The 18,591-nt window shown below is 44.3% G+C and overlaps 1 protein-coding gene across 1 annotated transcript in view; it reads right to left on the bottom strand.

The window, feature by feature from the left end:
* Nucleotides 1-8,357, bottom strand: part of CLCN4 (chloride voltage-gated channel 4) — a 57,497-nt gene extending 49,140 nt beyond the window's left edge. Inside the window, exon 1 of the mRNA XM_074983344.1 lies at nt 8,304-8,357. The gene's annotated coding sequence lies outside the window, so the exon portion shown is untranslated. The remainder of the gene's footprint in view (nt 1-8,303) is intronic.
* Nucleotides 8,358-18,591: the final 10,234 nt, after the last annotated feature.

Genomic DNA, 18,591 nt, shown 5'->3' with positions numbered 1-18,591 from the left:
TATTATTATGCTTATGGGACTATCAAATAGACCTCTCTTATATAGAAAAACATACTACCATTTTCTACAGCGGTCACCTAAAATAGCAGCATTTCTACAGGGGAATTAAGTGGTTTGAAACACCTCTTTAAAGCATTGTGGTGCCTTTTTTTTTTTTTTTTAACATGGGATGGATATCGCATATTAAGGACTCTCTAGCTATGATGCTGTGGGCAAGCTAAGTGCAGTATATCTTTGATGTGTGGTTTTACCCTGGATAATCTCCGTGGAAAAAAATGTGAAGTTGCTGCAATGATGAAAAGACGTAGGGCATAGCACCACATGGGAGAGATTCTGGAAGAAAGGAAAAAACACGCCAGATAATCACTGGGAAATTAAGGCACAAAGGGGAAAAAAATGCTCCAAATTAAATCAGGTTCTCTGGCCATTAGCTCTCAAATATTCCACGTAAGGACAAAATCACAGTGAGGATAACAGAGCTGGTATTAAGAAGGAACAAAGTAAGTGGTCCACCTGTGGACACTCTGAAGCTCACCCGCCAACATAATCTGCATCTTTGGCAAAGCATGGATATAGGGGAAGCAGTCTCTTGCTGCCAGGCCTTCACTCTCCTCTGGCAATGGGAATGGAATCAGAATTTATGCAGGAAGAAGAATTTATGACCTGATTTCCTGTCTTGTAGCTATATAGTACTCCTGTTGCTACACACTTTGTAAATCTTAAGACCATCCCTGCTAGTGCTAAAACATAGCCTCACCTGCAAGGATTGTCCCCACTACATTTAAGGTTGACTTCTAGCATTCATGCTAAGCTTTCTCCCTTTTCAGTTTAGTAGTAAGTCTTTTTTCAAACAAATTCCTTTGGGTCTGAAATATGCTGGGTTTGGGCACAGCTTGAGTTTTCTTGGAAAGTTTGAGCAAAATTGGTTCAGCTGTTGAGTTGCGTCAGAAAAAGAAGATCTCCACAAACCACTTTCCCCATATGTTCCAAGTGGAGTTTTTGCACTCCTCACATAACTCAAAATCAGCTCAAGACAAAAGCACCAAACTCAGTGTATTTTGTTGTTCCCAGTGATACTTAAATAACAGCCCACATCTGAAGAAAATGGATTCAGTAGATCTCAACTTAATGTGCAAAGTCAGCAAGTTCATGCACAGATTTTAGAATTATTCTATCTGGCCTTTTCAGGTTGTGTTATAGACACTTCTTTATTAAAGAATGTCTCACAGTTAACTTGTGTTCAATTCAGGGAAGAGAGCTCTGTGGTTTAGCCCTAACTTCTCCTTTTTTGTCTGTTAAAGAGAACAGGAAAAGTTAATTAAACAAAATTTGGCAATGATACAATATTGTGGTGAAGTTGGGATTTGTATCACACCATTAATTCTTACGACTCCCATATGACAAAGAAAGCAGACCAGTAGCACCTTAAAGATGAACAATAAGATTTATTAATATATTCATTTTCTAGTCTAGTTTTTTCATTTCAACTGACCTTTATGCCATTACTGTTTCAAAGAAGTCATAAGTATCAGGTGGTCTGCTTTGGAGTACCTCTTTGCTCATTGATGAATATTGCTCTGGCACCCTCAGGACCTGAGCAGTGCCAGGCGAGAGAATGTGCCAGCCCACGGGAGGCCAATATTGTCTAGCAGCATTGCAAACACTTTTCCTGATTACTGGGCTCTTTGAACATATTTAGGGCTAAATTAGAGCTAAATAATAGCACAGAACAAACAAACTACATGGGACCATGGGAAACTCGGCCATACCCGTGATAAGTGGTCGTCCGGCTAACTAAAATCATGCCACACAACAGATGTTGCCGGAAGAGAGAGTTATGGATTAGAGAGGTTCAACCTGTGCTCCAGTCAGCTGTCTCTTCCAAACCATCTCAGTTTGAACAGAATCCTCAAGATCAGGGTTCAGGCACGTGGTCTGAGCACTGTGGGCAAACTCACACTGCAAATCTCTGTACTATGACTAGAGAAACTCTGCTTCTGACATTGCCAGCCAGGAATCTTTCACTAAATTAACTCAAAATATGTTGCTTGATTCCTTCCTTACCTATAGAATCTTTCTGAGTGTACTCTGACTATTGCACATCAATGTTTCTTTATTCTTAAGATAAATTCCCCCATGCCAACAGCCACCAACCTGTAGTCAAGGAGTATAGATAGGAGCTAGTTAATGTTATTGAAATCGGCTCTACACATTGTTTTTGAGTTAAGTGTGGTGACCTCTGCCCTACTCAGGCCACTGCTTCTTTCTTGGACTGAGCTCACTGCTTCCACGAAGCTTTTATCCAAATGAGCAAAGGGTTGCATTCCACATTCTTAGATGTGTCACCTTCAAAACAAGTGCCTGGAATCCATGCAGTGTACAAAATGCAAAACTGGGATTGAGGAGGCAAGATTTCTGGACAACTCTGTTTATAGAACTAGATTGTGATGTAATCTGTCAACAGGTCAAGTGTAATGAAACACCATGATAGTACGGAGAAGAGATAGGATGACCCCAAGCAAACAAAATTTCAAACAATTACTCAGAGGGGCAGCTGTGTAGTGTGTATCTACAAAAACAATGAGGAGTTTTGTAGCGCCTTCAATACTAACATTTATTTGGACATAAACTTTCATGGGTAAAAAGCACATTATCAGATGTGTAAGGTGGAAATCACAGGTGTACCATATATATGTACTAGCATATCAAAAGAAGGGAATTACTTTTCAAGTGTAGGACCAGTGTTAAGGAGGCCATAACAATCCAGGCGGACATAGCTGACTCCCAGCAGTTGATGGGAAGGACTGAATGCCAAAAGAGGGAAAATTGCCTTTGTAGGGAGATAAGTATTCTAAGTCCTTATTCAGTCCTAATTTAACACGATCAAATTAGGATCAAATTAGGATCGAAAGACTACAACTGAATTTAGGCAAGAAATATTTTTATGAAAGAGAATGGACTTATGGATACAATTGAAAAGAAGGTATTTCAAATTTAGCAGAGATGTGTTCTAGTGTAGCCCGAAGTCTGGTATGCTTCAGAAGTAGCAGCAGCTGCCACCATGGGAACTACAAGCTGCAGACTGCGAATGGCAAGTGTGTGGGGAGAGCTTCCTGGTTTCTGTCAGGAAGTCCCCTCTGTCCTCCTCACAGGAAGTTTCACTGACTGAAGCTGGGAGCACAAGGCAAGCAAGCAGAGACAAGGCTGCCAGACTCAGTGATGCTCTGTGTTTCTTTCTTAAATAAATCTTTGTTCCTGGTGCTTTGCCTGTGTGGGATTGTTCTGACAGGGATACACACTGAAACATAACAAAGAGCATAACAAAGGGGTGACCTTGGGCCTGGCTTCCCCCACTTGTGTCAAAAAAGCCACAAGGCAGACTTACTGTACTCAAACAACCTCCTAGTGGGCCAGTAAACAGGAGGGCTGGTTTAGAGTGGTCAAGAGACATGTCTTTGGGCAACATATGGATCTTCATAATAATGTTAAAACAATTGAATTTCTCTGACTTCTTAAAAAGTAAATTTTAAGCACTCCTGGCTGTGGCGAAATGCTTGAGTGTGTCTCCCTGAAGGTTTCAGGACCCCGAGGCATCCCCACAACATTTATTATTTTAAAAGCTTGTGATTTCCAAACAAACTCATGACAGCTGGGAGATCACAAAACTAGATCAGGACTGTAAAACATCTGGCGCCAACGACCCTTTTCTCCTGCTGGCAGCTGATCTCTGTGCTCCTAAGGTCCCCAGCCTGCAGCTGCTTGCTTTGCAGCTGGAGTGGCAGGAGAGAGTGGAGTGTGTGGAAGTGGGTGGAACTGAGGAAGAAGCTCATGCCTGACTGAGCACAGGCAGCTGAGCTTTTTGTCCCCTGCTGCTCAGCAATGGCTCTTTGAGCAGCTGCCGCTACTGTTGTCTCACAGCCTGCCCCTCCCCCTTGGTGGGGGCTCAGGGCTAGTGGTGGGGTTGCAGCGCAGCAGTAGCTGTAAGAAACTTAAGCTTGGGCTGAAGTGTGGGTGACTCAGGGCAGAGGTCTGGGTGCGTGGAGGGGGTGCAGAAGTCAGGGCAGGGGGCTGGGAGTGTGTGTGTGGGGGCCTTAAAGGCTGGATTACCTAACTGGCGGATGGGTCCCCACCCTGATGCTGCTGTTTGCTGCTGCTGCCATGGCTGTAACTTAGAGCTGTGAGCCACCCATGTGCAGGGACTGATGCAGCCAGATGGGGCTGGCTCACAGGCCTCCTGCAGGATTGGGGCAAAGGCTAGACTCAGGTCAATGTGGCCAGAGAGGGACTGGGCCCACCAATTCTGGTCCCTCCCACAGCAGAATACGACCAGGGCCAGCCGCCATAGCTAGTGGGGACTACCGCCAGCTCTTCCTGCAAAAGATGGGGCCCCAGGCTGCCATAGACCACATCAGGGATACAGTGGCTGAACAGAGGCATGGCCAGGCTGCCTCAGCTAGCTAGGGGGCCGGGGCCAGGATCACAACAACTGAATGGAGACTGACTGCACCCCCTGATACTGCAGCGCTTGGGGCAGGGCCATGTCCCAGCAGCCAAATAACAGGGCTGGATGAGGGCCAGATGGGGGCTGTGGCTGGCACTCCACAAAAGGTTCAATCTGGGCAGCTGTGGCAGGAGCCAGGGTAGGGCTGCACTGCCTTTTACCCCCGGTTGGACAATGCTGGGATTGGGGAAGCCCTTTCCCAGCTGCAAAAGGCCTCTGGCCTGCTGGCCTCTTTAACCTTCTGGCTGCTGACACCAGCACCAGCCAGCAGCAGAGCAGAGCAGCCCAGCTGGCTCTTGCCAGAGCGGCACACCACAGTGCATCCCCTTACTGTCACCTCTGCTACCAGGAAAGAGCATCATGCTATCAATGGAGAGAGGAGAGGAGGTCTCAGATATGTACCTATTCTTTACAAATACCATCCTTTAAATGCAGCGCATTTGCCATCCCTGCTGTCAGACAGAAAAGTTGGCCTTCCACAAGAGAACTCTGCCCCCTAACCCCAGAGCTCTGAGCGAGCGGCTCTGCTTGGCCCTCAACACCCAAGAGTTTGATGGCCCTGCATTAGAAAGGTCACTACTGGAATGTGCTGCTCTTTCAGCTCCTGTGATGCTGATGGAGAGCAAATGAGACGACGTGGGCCAGAGGCCTGTGGACAGGTTTGGGACAGCAAGGCAAATTCTCGGAGCCCTAGGCAATTTCAAAGGCCTCACTGCAGTTGGGCTATGGAAGGCTTCCTCATTCTGCAAGCAGCCAGGGGCATGGCACATCCCTATAGTCCCTGGGGAGGTGAGGGTTTCTCCGTGGGCTGTCCCCACTCTCAGTGCCAACTCCCCAGGTCTCACTGGTCAGTGCACATGGAGCTCCCTGCCCCCACTCACACCTAGTTGCTACCAGATGGGTGTGCTGGTCACTTTGGGGAACCTCCCAGAGTAAGCACCAACCTCCTAACCCCTGGCCATCCCCCTTCCCCAGCCCTGGGCCAGCTTTCAAACTCCTTCCCCAGTGCCTGCACCTCCAGCAAGTGAGTGAGGGTGGAGGAGATCAAGAGATGGGCAAGGGTTAGACAGAGTAGGGCCTTGGACACGGGGTGGGCGTACAGGGGCATTGCCTGAGGGAAGAGGTGAGGCAAGAGTTTGCATGATTAGGCAGTTTGCAATCCTGCAATGAGGGCAGATGGAAGCTCTGGCCATGCTGGAAGACCGTGCCTGGCAGCACAGCCAGCAGCTCGTTGGGCACCAGCCAGCTCAGGCACAACACCGCCCAAATGCCAGACAGACTATTCCCATGCAGACATGGCTTATGCTTGCATGGGAATCCACTGACCGTTCTGCCACAGGGCCCAGATTGCTGTTGGCAGGCCTGAGTAGGACTGAGGAGCCCTTGCTTCTATTGCTGGATCTCTCACTGACCTGCTGTATGGTCTCAGGCAAGTCTCTGCTTTTTGGGTTTAGACTCACAATTTTGAATGCTTAGGGATGAAAACACTACACACTAGAGCAGGGCTGTACACATACGGGTCATTGGACAAAAACAGCCTCTGGGAGCTTACACTCCAGTTTTCCCTGCCTGCACATATTCCTGATCTGCAAGTGGGATGTGTGTGTATGGGATGTGTACGTGTGTGTCAGCCTTCCTTTGTGAAGCACTTTGAGGTCAAGAGGTGAGATTTGCTCTGACAGCTGAACACCATCATATGATTTTTTTTTTTGGCAAGATCTAGAAGCTTTGCATTAGCCACAAATCATTTCCCAGTCTGAAATCCAGAAACACAGGTGCTTGATCTAGGAATGTGAGGGTCCACAAATACTAAACTTCGTAATCATTTTTTTTTTTATTTTTAACATAAAAATAATTAGTGGTTGAATCTATGACATGCTTCATTTCACTGAACAGCATGTGGGTGCCCTACACAGAAGCCAAACAACACAGCAGAAGCAGAATCTAAGCAAATGGAAAGTGGAGCTTAAAAGGTAATATTCTGCTTGTGTTATGCACACAAAACATCTGCTTGGGTCATAGAGAGAAAATGGATTTAGCTTGCTATCTTGTCATTTTGTTGGATGGAAAATGTCTGACTCAGATCAGCTTTGGGCGCTTTTGTTCCCACCTGATTTCCTCAGTGAATTCTAATGTTAGCAATGGAAACATAAATTCATAATCCCCTTTAGGATTGGAGCTGAAGTCCCCGTGCATTTTTCACACAGACAAAAAGCCACACTAGTCAAGGACTACAGTGTATTTTAAACAGGAACATATTAGTATGCTTGAAGTGCGAGAGACAATTCACACAACTCTAGCTGAAATTTCAAGGTTTATATCCAGTACTGAAGGCACCAGAATACAGCCCTTGATGTAACTTCATTAATACTGCAACTGGAAATGTGTCCAAATTGCTTTCAGTTCCTAGATGTGGAAAAATGAAAGATTTCTGGAGATGCTTTTATCTGTCAGGTTTGATTTTGTTTGAAATGTTTTTTTAAAGGCTTATTGAGCTGAAGTCTCAGACACATTTGACCACACTGCCTCTAATGTTTTCTGGTATTATATTTTAACCATTAGTGAAAGTGGTAGGCACCCTTCCTTTACTAGGATGTACAACACATTTAAAAACATGAGACGCAACCAGATTTCCCTCCCATGGGTGGACATACAAATACACATACCATAGCATATATTTTCTTGCATTTTCTATGATGGGAAAATACGTATGAACAAATAAAGTGACTTTCAAGAATCAAAAAACTTCCTGCATAATATAACGATACATTTGATCATCTCCCTACTTCTGCTGCTACTGAGTCATCATCCATTTTTTTCAGACAGATAATTATTCAAAGTTCTTACAAATGAGTGAAAGCAAGATACATTTTCTTCTTTGACTGTCATGTTTGAAAGTGATTTTGATATCTTGCCTCTTAAAACTCCTCGTTTGCCATTACTTTTAGTTTAATAGCAACAAAATACATTTTAAAATCAACTAGAGAATAACAGAGTAGCAAACACTTCCCCCATGTCAAATTAAATTTCATTTTATGAATTTGCATTCTGTTTGTTTAAATTACAGCAGAAAGGGAAAAAAATCTGGAATTTGAAGTTTTGCTCCATTACCACTTTAACTACGACTTGAATAAATTCAGGTTATATGACTATGACTTTTGGTTAAATAGCAAGGGCTGTTTGTCTTCTCATGTTCCCCTATCTCCCTCCTACCTCTGCCCCAAAAATCTTCATTGCTTATATTGAATGATGAAAATCTTTTCAAACAGAACCATCTGACACAGTGCGTAGCAATAATGCAAGAAACCTGCTAGATTTCAGTCCTTGAAAATATTGTTAGCAAGAAATTAAAAATAAAAAATCCTCTCCCTTAAGATCTGCTAAGCCCTACTACAATCAATTTTTTTAGACTAGAGATATTTTATCTCTATACCAATTTATTTTATATGTGGGGAAAAACAGGGAACAAAACAATACTGCTATGCTATGCCTCTCAGTACTGATTTAGGCTGATGGCTGCTTATATAAATACATAATGTGGCACTTACGAGAAAGACCTATATTCGGACACAGGACAATGGGCCTTCTTCACCGTTAAAGCTCCATTTGGTCCCACTGCTGTTAGAGATGTGAGCTGGAAGAACTGCAAAGTGCAAGGAAGCTGCCCTTGTACCTGCAAATTCTCTGCTTGCACAGAAACTCCTCTGCTCTATTTTTAGTGTAGGGTCTGCCTAACAGAGATTGAGCTCCAGGATGACCACATAGAAAAAGACTTTAGTTGTTGGAAAATTGTCTTCCTTACCTGCAAAGCAACGTCATTTAGCCCAGTCCTACAGATTTTGAGAGCATCTTTTCCTCACCGGCATGGCTGCAAAAGCAATGATGTCATGGGGAGGAAGCAGTTACAGTCATGTGACTGCATCATCCCTCTGTAGGGTATCAGCTGGTGGAGTGGGAGAAGGGGAGGGCGGGAGAGAGAGTGAGAGAGAGGGTGAAAGAGTCTGTAAGCCTGCCGAAATCAGCTGTGGCAGTAAAAGCTCAATTACCCTTTTCTACATATATCATATTGAGACTTATAAAGCTCTATCAACCAAATGGATGGCCAGCTATTTAATATCCTTTAGTAATTATTTTGTCACAATAGCAATAATAAATCATCCCTGATGAAAACAGCTAAGTAACTATGAACTCCTGTGTCTGTAAGTTACGAGCGATATTGCTGTTTATTTTACAGCAAGACCCCAAGGTGTATTTCACAAAGATGAAAAAGTTACTAACCACAGTTGTTCGAAAATGGTACAAACCAACAGTTTCATAATCTTTTGCAATACTCTGGAGGGCTTGCCGCCCACCTTAATCCTTTCCAAGGCTATGGAAAATGAATCTGTACAAAACATCTTTTTCCTCCACCCATTTTTACACCCTCTTTGTACTCTTTAAGTCACTCCTGTTATCTTCTGCATCATGTTCAAGCTTCCTATCCTTAACTCCAAAGTTCAGTATCTCCCTTCATCTCTGATCTCCTCCCTCTCCCACTTTGCCCATGTCTAACCAGTCATTTTTGTATCACCTTATTCATCTTTCTCCACTCTTCCACGCCACCTCTCATGCTTGAAATTGTTCTTTTTCTTTGTGCCGCGTGATTACCCTCTTATTTGTCAAATTCCTGTTACATTTTTTTCACTAATAATCAAAATATATTAAATAGCTTTAAAAAAAAAATCAGCCCAACCCTACCCATCGTTGCTGTGATTTTCAAATCATTGGTCATCCAGAATATCACATCTAGAACCATTATCTAAGGCAAGGATGTGCAAAGCAGGGGGTGAGATCCGTTAGGGGGGCATGAAATTTCATAAGGGGGCATGCAGCAAGATGGGCTGCTAGGTCTCAGGCTCATCCATCTCATTAAAAATGTTGACATACGTTACTGTTCTTATATATGTGTATTCACGTTTGTATACTGATTAATAAAGTTTTTATATTCTATATAGTCTACAAACTAATTTTCTTACACATGCTGAAAGGGCTTTTTTAAATACAAATATAAATTTCTGTCTGTTTGGATTACTTTAGATGGGTTGTGGGTGGGGGGCTGCTAACTGCAGAGGGAAAAAGTAGGGCCTAACATAAAAAACATTTGCTCACCCCGGCCTAAGACAAGTCTGGGCTGAGTTTTACACTAATTACAGTACTATTCTGAGCACACTGACAGTTCTCTAGTTGCAAACAAGCATTTCATTTGTAAGAATTTTAAATTGTCTTTCACAGGACACAGTTCACAATGAAACTTTGCCAAATACACTATATACACATTACTGTTTAGAAGCATGTTATCAATTTTTTTATGCTTTATTGTAGCATTACACTAATGTTATTCATTCGCCTTGACTTGAATATACATTTGATTTAGCCTTAATGATATTCAATTAAAATGTTTTCAAAACCAAACAAGAGAGTAAACACAGAAAAGTTTAGGGGTTTAAGTCCCACACTTTTATTACATTCTCTTTGTGTCAGCCACAAACCCCTCACTTACTTGGAATATCCATTTTGAATTGGTCAAGTCCACTAGTCTCTTCATGTTCAAAGCTTTCCTAAAAATCTACTTCTATTGTGATACCTATGAAAAATCAGCTTCCTACCCATAGACAGGATGAGAGGTTACAGAGAGGGGCACACAGGTGAATAAAAAGTTTCACCTTCTTTCAGTAATGATGGTTCTTCGAGATGTGTCCCTGTGGGTGCTTCACCTTAGGTATCAGGTTTCCCCTGGCGCTGCAGCTCAGAGATCTTCATGGCCATTTTCAGCTGGACTGTACATGCACAGGCTCTGATGCACAATTTCACGCCCTTTCAATCATGTGCACAGTCCGGACTCAGCCAGTTCCTCAAAAGTGCTTCAAATCTGAAACAGAAGAACACAGGAGAAGAATCTAAAGTGGGGAGGAAGGGTGGGTGGTGGAGCACATGTGGGGACACATCTCGAAGAACCATCATTGCTGCATGAAGGTAAGTAACTTATTTTTCTTCTTCAAGTGTCCCCATGGGTGCTCCACCTTAGGTGACTGAGCAGCAGTACTCCCCCACAACCAAATAAACAAAGAGGTGGATACCAGATTCAAGTCTTGTCCAGGACAGACAGCACCGCTGTAGACAAGGAGGTATCCTCAGTCAACTGTCAGTGGATGAAGTAGTGCCTGACGAATGTGTCGAAGGACGCCCAGGTCACTGCCCTGCAGATGTAGGAAAGGGCGACTGAAGAACACTGTTGACACTGCCATCGCTCTGGTTGAGTGTGCCCTCAGCTGGCAAGTAAGGACATGCCCTGCAGGGAGTAGTGGGTTGTGATGCAGGATGTAATAAGGTTAGATAGTCTCTGCAAAGATATCACCTCGCCCTTAGAGCAACAGTCTATAGACACAATCAACCTCTCAGTCCTCCGAAAGGGTTTGGTTCTGTCGATGTAGAAGGCTAGAGCCCTTATCACATCCAATGAGTGCAGTTGCACCTCACATGCAGAGGAATGCAGCTTAGGGTAAAACGCAGGGAGCATTACTGGCTCTTTAATGCAGAATTCCGAGGCGACCTTGGGGATGAAGCGGGGATGTAATCTGAGTACCACTCCATCCTTGATGATAATAGTATATGGCGGGATCGCCATCAGGGCGGACAGCTCACACCCTTCGGGTGGATGTAATCACCAGGAGGAACACAGGTTTTAATGCCAACAATCTGAGCAGGGCCGTCGCCATAGGCTCGAACAGGCCTTTCATTAGTGTCTCTAGAATGAAGGCCAAACTCCACAGGGGTGCAATGGGGCACCTTGGGGGGTGCAGGTTAGCCAGCCCTTTGAGAAGACATGCTGTGATTGGGTGAGAAAAGGCTGATGTGCCATCAATTGAGTGCCTGAACACTGATATGGCAGCCAGGTGCACTTGCAAAGATGCCAACGCTAGACCTTGTTGTTTCAGGTCCAATTGGTAGTCCAGAATAATATGGGTTGGCACTTTACTCAGAGACAGATGTCTGGAGGAGCACCAGATGGTGAACCACTTCCACTTAGGAAAGTAAGTCTTGCATGTATTCTGTCATTTGCTCTGCATTTGGTCTCAGCAGAGATCCTTGGCACTGTCGAACCAGCAATGAGCCAGACCATGAGGTGGAGAGTGGAAGGTTGTGTGTGTACAATCACCCCCAATCCTGAGTCAACAGATCTGTGGGACAAGGCAGGATCTACGGCATGTGCAGTGACATCCTGCATAAGATAGGGAACCAGTGCTGGCATGCCCAGGCAGGTGCTATCAGTATGAGCTTGGCCCTGTGACTGTTGACTTTCTCTAACACTCTGGGAGTTAGCACTGTTGGAGGGAAAGCGTAAAGTAGCAGACCCCTCCAATTCATAAGGAATGCAGCTCCTAGCAAGCTGGGTCCCAAGTCTGCTCTGGAGCAGTATTGCTTGCATTGACAATTCAGATAGGTGGCAAATAAGCCTATGACTGGGAATCCCCATTGGTGAAAACATGGGAGAAGAATGTCACGGCGGATCTCCCAGTCGTGGTCTGGTATAAAGCGTCTGCCCAAAGCATCTGCTTCCATATTGTTGACGTCTGGTAAGTAAGAAGCTACCAGCATTATGTCATTGCAAATGCACTAGTTCCACAGACGGATCACCTCTGCACAAAGATACTGGGAGCGTGCTCCTCCTTGGCGATTGATGTAATACATCGCAGCCATATTGTCCATGAGCATTTTGACAGGCACACCGCAGATGCAAGGTAGAAAGTGTTTGCAGGCATTGCACACTGCTCTGAGTTCCAGCAGACACCCCCATAGTGGAGATGCCTCCATGTCCACTGGCCCTGCACAGGCTGACCACGGAGGTGGGCTCCCCATCCCAGGAGGCACACATACGGCATTATCAGTGCCACTAACTGTGGCTGATGGAAAGGGCCGCCCAAGAGCAGGTTGTCTGGCATCATCCACCACTGTAAGGATTGGAGGACGTCGTTTGGCACCACGACCCACTTGTGGAAACTGTGATTAACGGGTCTGTGTACAGTCACTACCCAGTGCTGGATGCATCGACACCACAGGCATGTATTTTGGACAACATAAGAAGTGGCAGCCATATGTCCCAGGAGCTGCAGGCAAGTTATAGTCTGCACCCTCAGGCTTATAGACACTGTATGGATGATGTCTTCAACGGGAAGGTAATGCTGAAGCAGAAGGTATGCCTGGACTCTGATGGAGTCTAATCATGCACCGATAAACTCTATGCTTTGTGTGGGCTCCAGAATCAATTTCTGGTAATTTCTGATGAGGCCTGCCAAGCAGAAGGTGGCTTTCATAGCCTGTATCATGGTGCAACTTCTGCTTGAGATGCCCCTTTCGTAAGATTGTCGTCTAGATACGATGTCGAGCCATCAAATGTGCACTGCAATCACTGCAAGGGTCTTGGAAAATACCCTGGGAGCTGTAACAAGGCTTAATAGCAGGACCTGGTACTGGAAGTGTGCATCGCCCACCAAACCCTCTGTCTGAACAACAGGGTGTACATACACAGGAGTTCTCAGGTGGTGCGACAGTCCTTGCATGAGTGTAGTGCCATACCCGTAGATTCGGCAAAATGCTTTTTGTTTGTCAAAGGGCAGATAACTCCACTTTGCTTTGGAGCTCTTGCAGGATGCCCGAAGTCTGAAGCCAAGGTGCCCGTCTCATAACTATTGCCATGGTCGCAGATCAAGCCACCATACTGGCCACATCAAAGGTAATCTGGACATTGGTCCTGGAAGCAGCATAGCCCTCCTGGAAGATGGCTTTAAGCAAGGGCTTTTTTGAGTCTGGTAACTACTCCATTAAGGATGTAAGCTTAGAGTAATTGTCAAAGTTATGATTGGACAGATGTGCTGCATAATTGGACATCCAGAGGACTACAGTGGAGAAAAATAAATTTTATGACTGAAAAGGTTGAGACTTTAAAGTCTTTACCCATCAACTTTTAGTATGGTGCTTTGGCCCTCTGTTGAGAAGACTCCACCACCACTGAATTTGGCTGCTGGTGGGGCAAGGGGGAACAGGTACTCCATGCCAGTGGAAGGGACAAAATATTTCTCATCCACCCTTTTATTGGTAGCAGGTAAAGACACTGGCATCTGACATATTATTGGCCACTTCCACAACAGCCACTCCAAGAGGTCTCAGGTTCTTTAAGAGTCCCTACTTTCTTTCTTGAATTTCTGCCAGTTGAACACCCTACCTACTGCCTATTCTCTGGAACAGGTCCTGAAATTCTCTGAGATTATTAGGGGTAGATGAAGTACCAGGAGCCTCATCTGTTGAAGATGAAGAAGCATCGATCAGAGAATGTGTCTGGAAAAAACAAGCCTCCTCTTCCCCTGATTGAGGGGGAGGGAATGGAGGTTGAGGCTCTGATGGTGGTGGAGCTTCTGGAGATGGGCCAGGTGATCAAGACTGAATATCTCTCTGGTTACTCTTGTTGTATATACATGTCCCAGTCCCAATGATAATGCATCTCATAGTCCGGGGATCTAGCACACCAACAGTGATGCCTCCCACGGGAATAGCATCTGTGTGAGGAGTGATATTTATAACTATACCTGTGTGAGGAATAGGAGTGTGAATGCCTAGATGAAGGATGTGGTGATATGGAGGGGCGGCTACCCTGGTGCCACTGTGACTCAACCTCGTACAGAGAAGGAGATCACGGTTTCAAGAATGGTGACGGCGACCTTGATCTGTGGTAATGTGATGAGGGATGGAGGAACAATGACAGAATTAAATACCATCCCAGAGACAGCTGTGAAGTAACCAAGACAGGCAGTGATAACAAGTGATGCAGGGAAGGCTCGGGAGTATGCCTGTGGTTGGATTTAGACTTGGCTTTGGTATGCTTGAGGTCCTTGTCCAGTGTTGGTCCTTTTGGTTGGGTCCACAGTAGGTAGAGCAATAGGTGGTGCTGATGCACTCGGTGCCAATGAATCATGGCTAGGTGCTGTTGTTACAGGTGCTGCAAGGGCCAGTGCCTTGGCTGCGGCCACATGGGTCAGTGCTGCATGAGCTGGTGCCTTCACCAGTGCTGCAGGTGGTGCCAGAGCAGATGATGCCGTTGGATTCGGGGCCGTCGGTGCTGATCGTTGAGGTGCAGCAGCTGTTGGTGCCAACTTAGAATAATCCAGAAAGGATTTGCTTCCCGGTTCTGATTTATATCTCCATGCTGTTGAAGGGATTGTTTTCTTGGTCTTGGCCTTTTTAGACAAGCCAGAGACCATCTCAGTAACACCCTCAGACTCACTAGTCGCTCCTCTGGGCAAACCAGGCAACGATCAAGTCGGAAGGCTCTTGGTCACTTGTGTGCAGCAGCTGGAGAGGAGAGCGCCCTGTGCTTGTGCTGGCTATCTTGGAAAGGCTCAGCACTCTCAAGAGAAGATGGCTAGAGGGACTTGTCAAACAAGATCATGCACAACCACATTTCCCTGTTTCTCTGAGCCCGTCCAATAAGTTTTGAACAATGTGGGCACTACTGGTCAATCTGCCCTTCTCCCAAGCATCAAACAATTTTGGAGTGGCTGTCCCAGGCGGGCATTGCCTCATGGCAAGTGTTGCATTTTTTAAAACTGGCGGTGCCAGGCATGATTACATATATTTCTCTCACTTTTTCTTTTCTCTTCTCTTGTTTTATATTTTTTTAATTTTATTTTTAAAAATAACTAGAAGGCATGTTCGCTCTACAAAGAGTTGAAACAAGAGCTCTAACAGCTAACTTGTAACTTTAACTGAAACTACTGAACTTTAAACTTCAAACTTTGAACTTTTAACTTTAACTATAATAATTCTCTGTTCTAGGTACAATGAACCAAAGAAGAAGGTAGAACAATACTTAAGGCTGAGGAGAAGGTAGAAGCTCCATCTGCAGCTGCTGGTGGTTGAGAGGAACTGGCCGAGTCTGAACCGTGCTTGTGATTGAAAAGGCGCTAAATGGTACATCAGAGCCTGCGCATGTTTCGTCCAGTTGAAAATGGTTATGAAGATCTCCGAGCTGCGGTGCCAGGGCATGCCTGACACCTAAGGTGGAGCACCAACAGCGACACTTGAAGAAGAACACCCATACTCTTTTGGTTGACAGAACAAATATGCAACAGTCTCTTTGCATTAATGCAGAACACTTGAGGCAGGCCAAACAAATAGCCAGCAGGTGTGTCCCTATGTATACTAAAGGCCAAACCCTTAGTCAGGGCTGCAAAGCAGGTGTTACTGTAAATGGGAAACTGGATTATTGGCTCCAGAATGGCAACTGAGCAGTGCCAACATGGGGCTCCAAGTTGAAAGACATGCCTGTTTCCCTAACTTCTCATGCAGATCCTCTGACCAAAGCCTCTTTACATTGATTTGGCACAAGGGATTAGTTTAGCATGTAGTCTGCTGTGTCTGGGTTTTCTCACAATTTATCAGAGTGGACCACGTTATGGTCCACCTCCCAACACAAAATGATCTCCTGTCCCTCATCCTCATTCATAAACATGTAAGAGACCTGTGCCAATTACAACAATTGCATGCATGGAAAAGTAGGAGTAGGAAATTTAGGATAGGACTTTCAGAAGTGCTCAGTATTGGCTTACTTCTGCTCCACCTAGAAAGCAGAGGTAAAACTCTCAATGGAAACTGCTAGGCTGTCATCACTTTTGAAAATTCCACCCTTGAGGTACCCAAAGTTTCCTTTAATGAAGTTTAGCAATTGGAAATAAGAAGGTGAGCAAGCATTATGTGACCCATCTACTCTTTATGGGCCACAACTGAGAAACCCATTACATACAATATAGTCCTATACCATAAGCAAGGAAGTGAATGCTCCATCATAGGGCTCTCTTTTTTGTGTAGTGAGGCCCTTACCTAATAGTCTGATTTCTTCCCTTCTTCTGTGTCAGTCTCACTGAAGTCATCTCAAAGTTATATTCTCTGCCTCACACACCCTGGATGTGTATTTTAAATACTGTGGACTCATTACTAATATGCTGAAGGATTTAACGATCAGAATACCCGATTCACCATAGAAAACAAAATTCAACCAGTGAGTTGCTTCAGGAGGTTACACAAACACATGCAGATAAAATGTCCCGTAAAAATTTTTAAGCAGGAACACAGCCATTTTTCAGAGTGCAAGCTGAACTAATGTTTTAAACCTCATAAGTGAATTCTACCATTTCCATATATATTGATCCTCCCTAATCTGAGTATCCGTGATCCAGGAACACTTGTGGTTCAGATTTGTTAAGCGTGAAAAGGAAATGGCCCTGTGCACTAAAGCTCCCCTGCAGCCCCAGTTTGTCCAGAGGCTCTTCCTCCACTGCTTCCATAGTAGTGTGTGTGTGTGTGCACGTGCACGTGCACACACACCTGGGAGTGGCAGAGGGCACAAAGCCACACGTGCCCCCAGAAGCAGGGTGCCAGGTAGAGTGCCCCACCCCATGCCCTTCATGCCCAGGCTCCTCACCCCCATTACTTCCCACCCTTGCCCCCAAGCTCCACACCAGCACCCCCAGCATGCTTGTGTGCCTTCCACCCTTTCTAGAACCCATATATATACTGCTATCTATGTTACACGTGAAATAAAAATTCAGTACTTTGCAAAGTGTTTTTATTTTAACCTTCAAAACAAAAAAGTATATACATGAACAGCCCTGGTCTGGAAAATCCCATGATGTGGCATAGCCTATTTCCCAAGAATTGCCAGATTAAAGAGGGTCAAGAGTAGATAAAGCACAGATGCCTTTCAACACAATTACTCATTAACTTCCCCCAACAACTATTCTATGAAGTGGACCAAGCTGCTCAGTTTATGGTTTCATAGCGAATGGTGAAAAACATAGTATTGTGTATATGATTTGGGCGAGGAGAGGAGAGAATAGTTCTTGACTGTTTTAAACCTTATCCTTGTAAAAGGAACTTTTAAAAATCTTTCAAGATTTTCTAATTGTGGGGTTCCTCTACACTTAAAAAGTACACTGGGGTTCCTAATGAGCACAGTCTTCCTCCATGGGATAAAATTTGGTACTTTATTATGCTCAACAGGATTTATAGTTAATAACATACATAATCAGCTCAGCCTTAGAAGAAAGTTGTCATCTTTGTGTAAGACTTACCTTGAACTATTATCTTGCAACATATTTACCATCCTTTGAGTAAAAGGTACATTGAGCTTTTTGGTCTCATGCCATGTTGCCATTTCTAACATATCTCCTTTATTATTTAACTTGATGGCAGCAACAACTGGAGGACAAAACATCCAAAGCCTATTTTCACTAGACAGGTTAAAAATAGTCTAGCTCTCTTACACCCATAATGCCTTACAAACAGTGAACTGAGACCAGCACACATTTAGTGGTATGAATTCCCTCTGTGCTTATGCTTCTACACAGATACAATAGAGTAACCATGCTTCTGCAGCATAGTGATCCAATGTCTTCCATGTGTCTTTTGTATTCATTTTCAAAGCATATGCATATTCTTTTGAAGAAAATATAATGAGGCTTAGTAATAGGTCAAGCTAAGAAGGAAACTCAGAGACAGTCCCTTTGTTTGCAGGGAATGCTATTTAAGGTCTATGATGCTCAACAAGTTGTTGAAGTAAAGGTAGTAGTAATATGATGATGCTATCTGCAGAGCACAAATTAAACCTTAGTAAGGAAATCTTGAGCAGCCTTTTCTCTCCAGAGAAATTGCTCATCATAATACTAAAGAAGCAAATAAGCTCAGAAAAGTTCTTAACCTGGTGCAGATGAGAACTTATTTTTAAGGAACAATATTAGTGCTAAAGCTTCTGGACATTGTTCCCATACACAGCACTCTGGATCCATTTAAAGTCTTCGGGGCAATCTTCCAAGACGGTTTAGTTTCACAAGCTTCCCCAATTTTACTATGAGGTGAAAGTTGATTTTAGTGATGTTATCTAAATAATGCTATACTGCCCACAAAATTACTTTGTAAAGGTATTACTATAATGACCTGTATGTACATAACTTCAAAAATATTGGATATTGTGGTACATAATAAATCTCTTACTTGTATTCATA

The sequence above is a fragment of the Carettochelys insculpta genome, chromosome 1 (genome assembly GCF_033958435.1).
Source record: "Carettochelys insculpta isolate YL-2023 chromosome 1, ASM3395843v1, whole genome shotgun sequence".
NCBI lineage: Eukaryota > Metazoa > Chordata > Testudines > Carettochelyidae > Carettochelys > Carettochelys insculpta.
The sequence above is the reverse complement of the archived record's forward strand: the minus strand, read 5'-3'. Positions and strand labels throughout refer to the sequence as shown.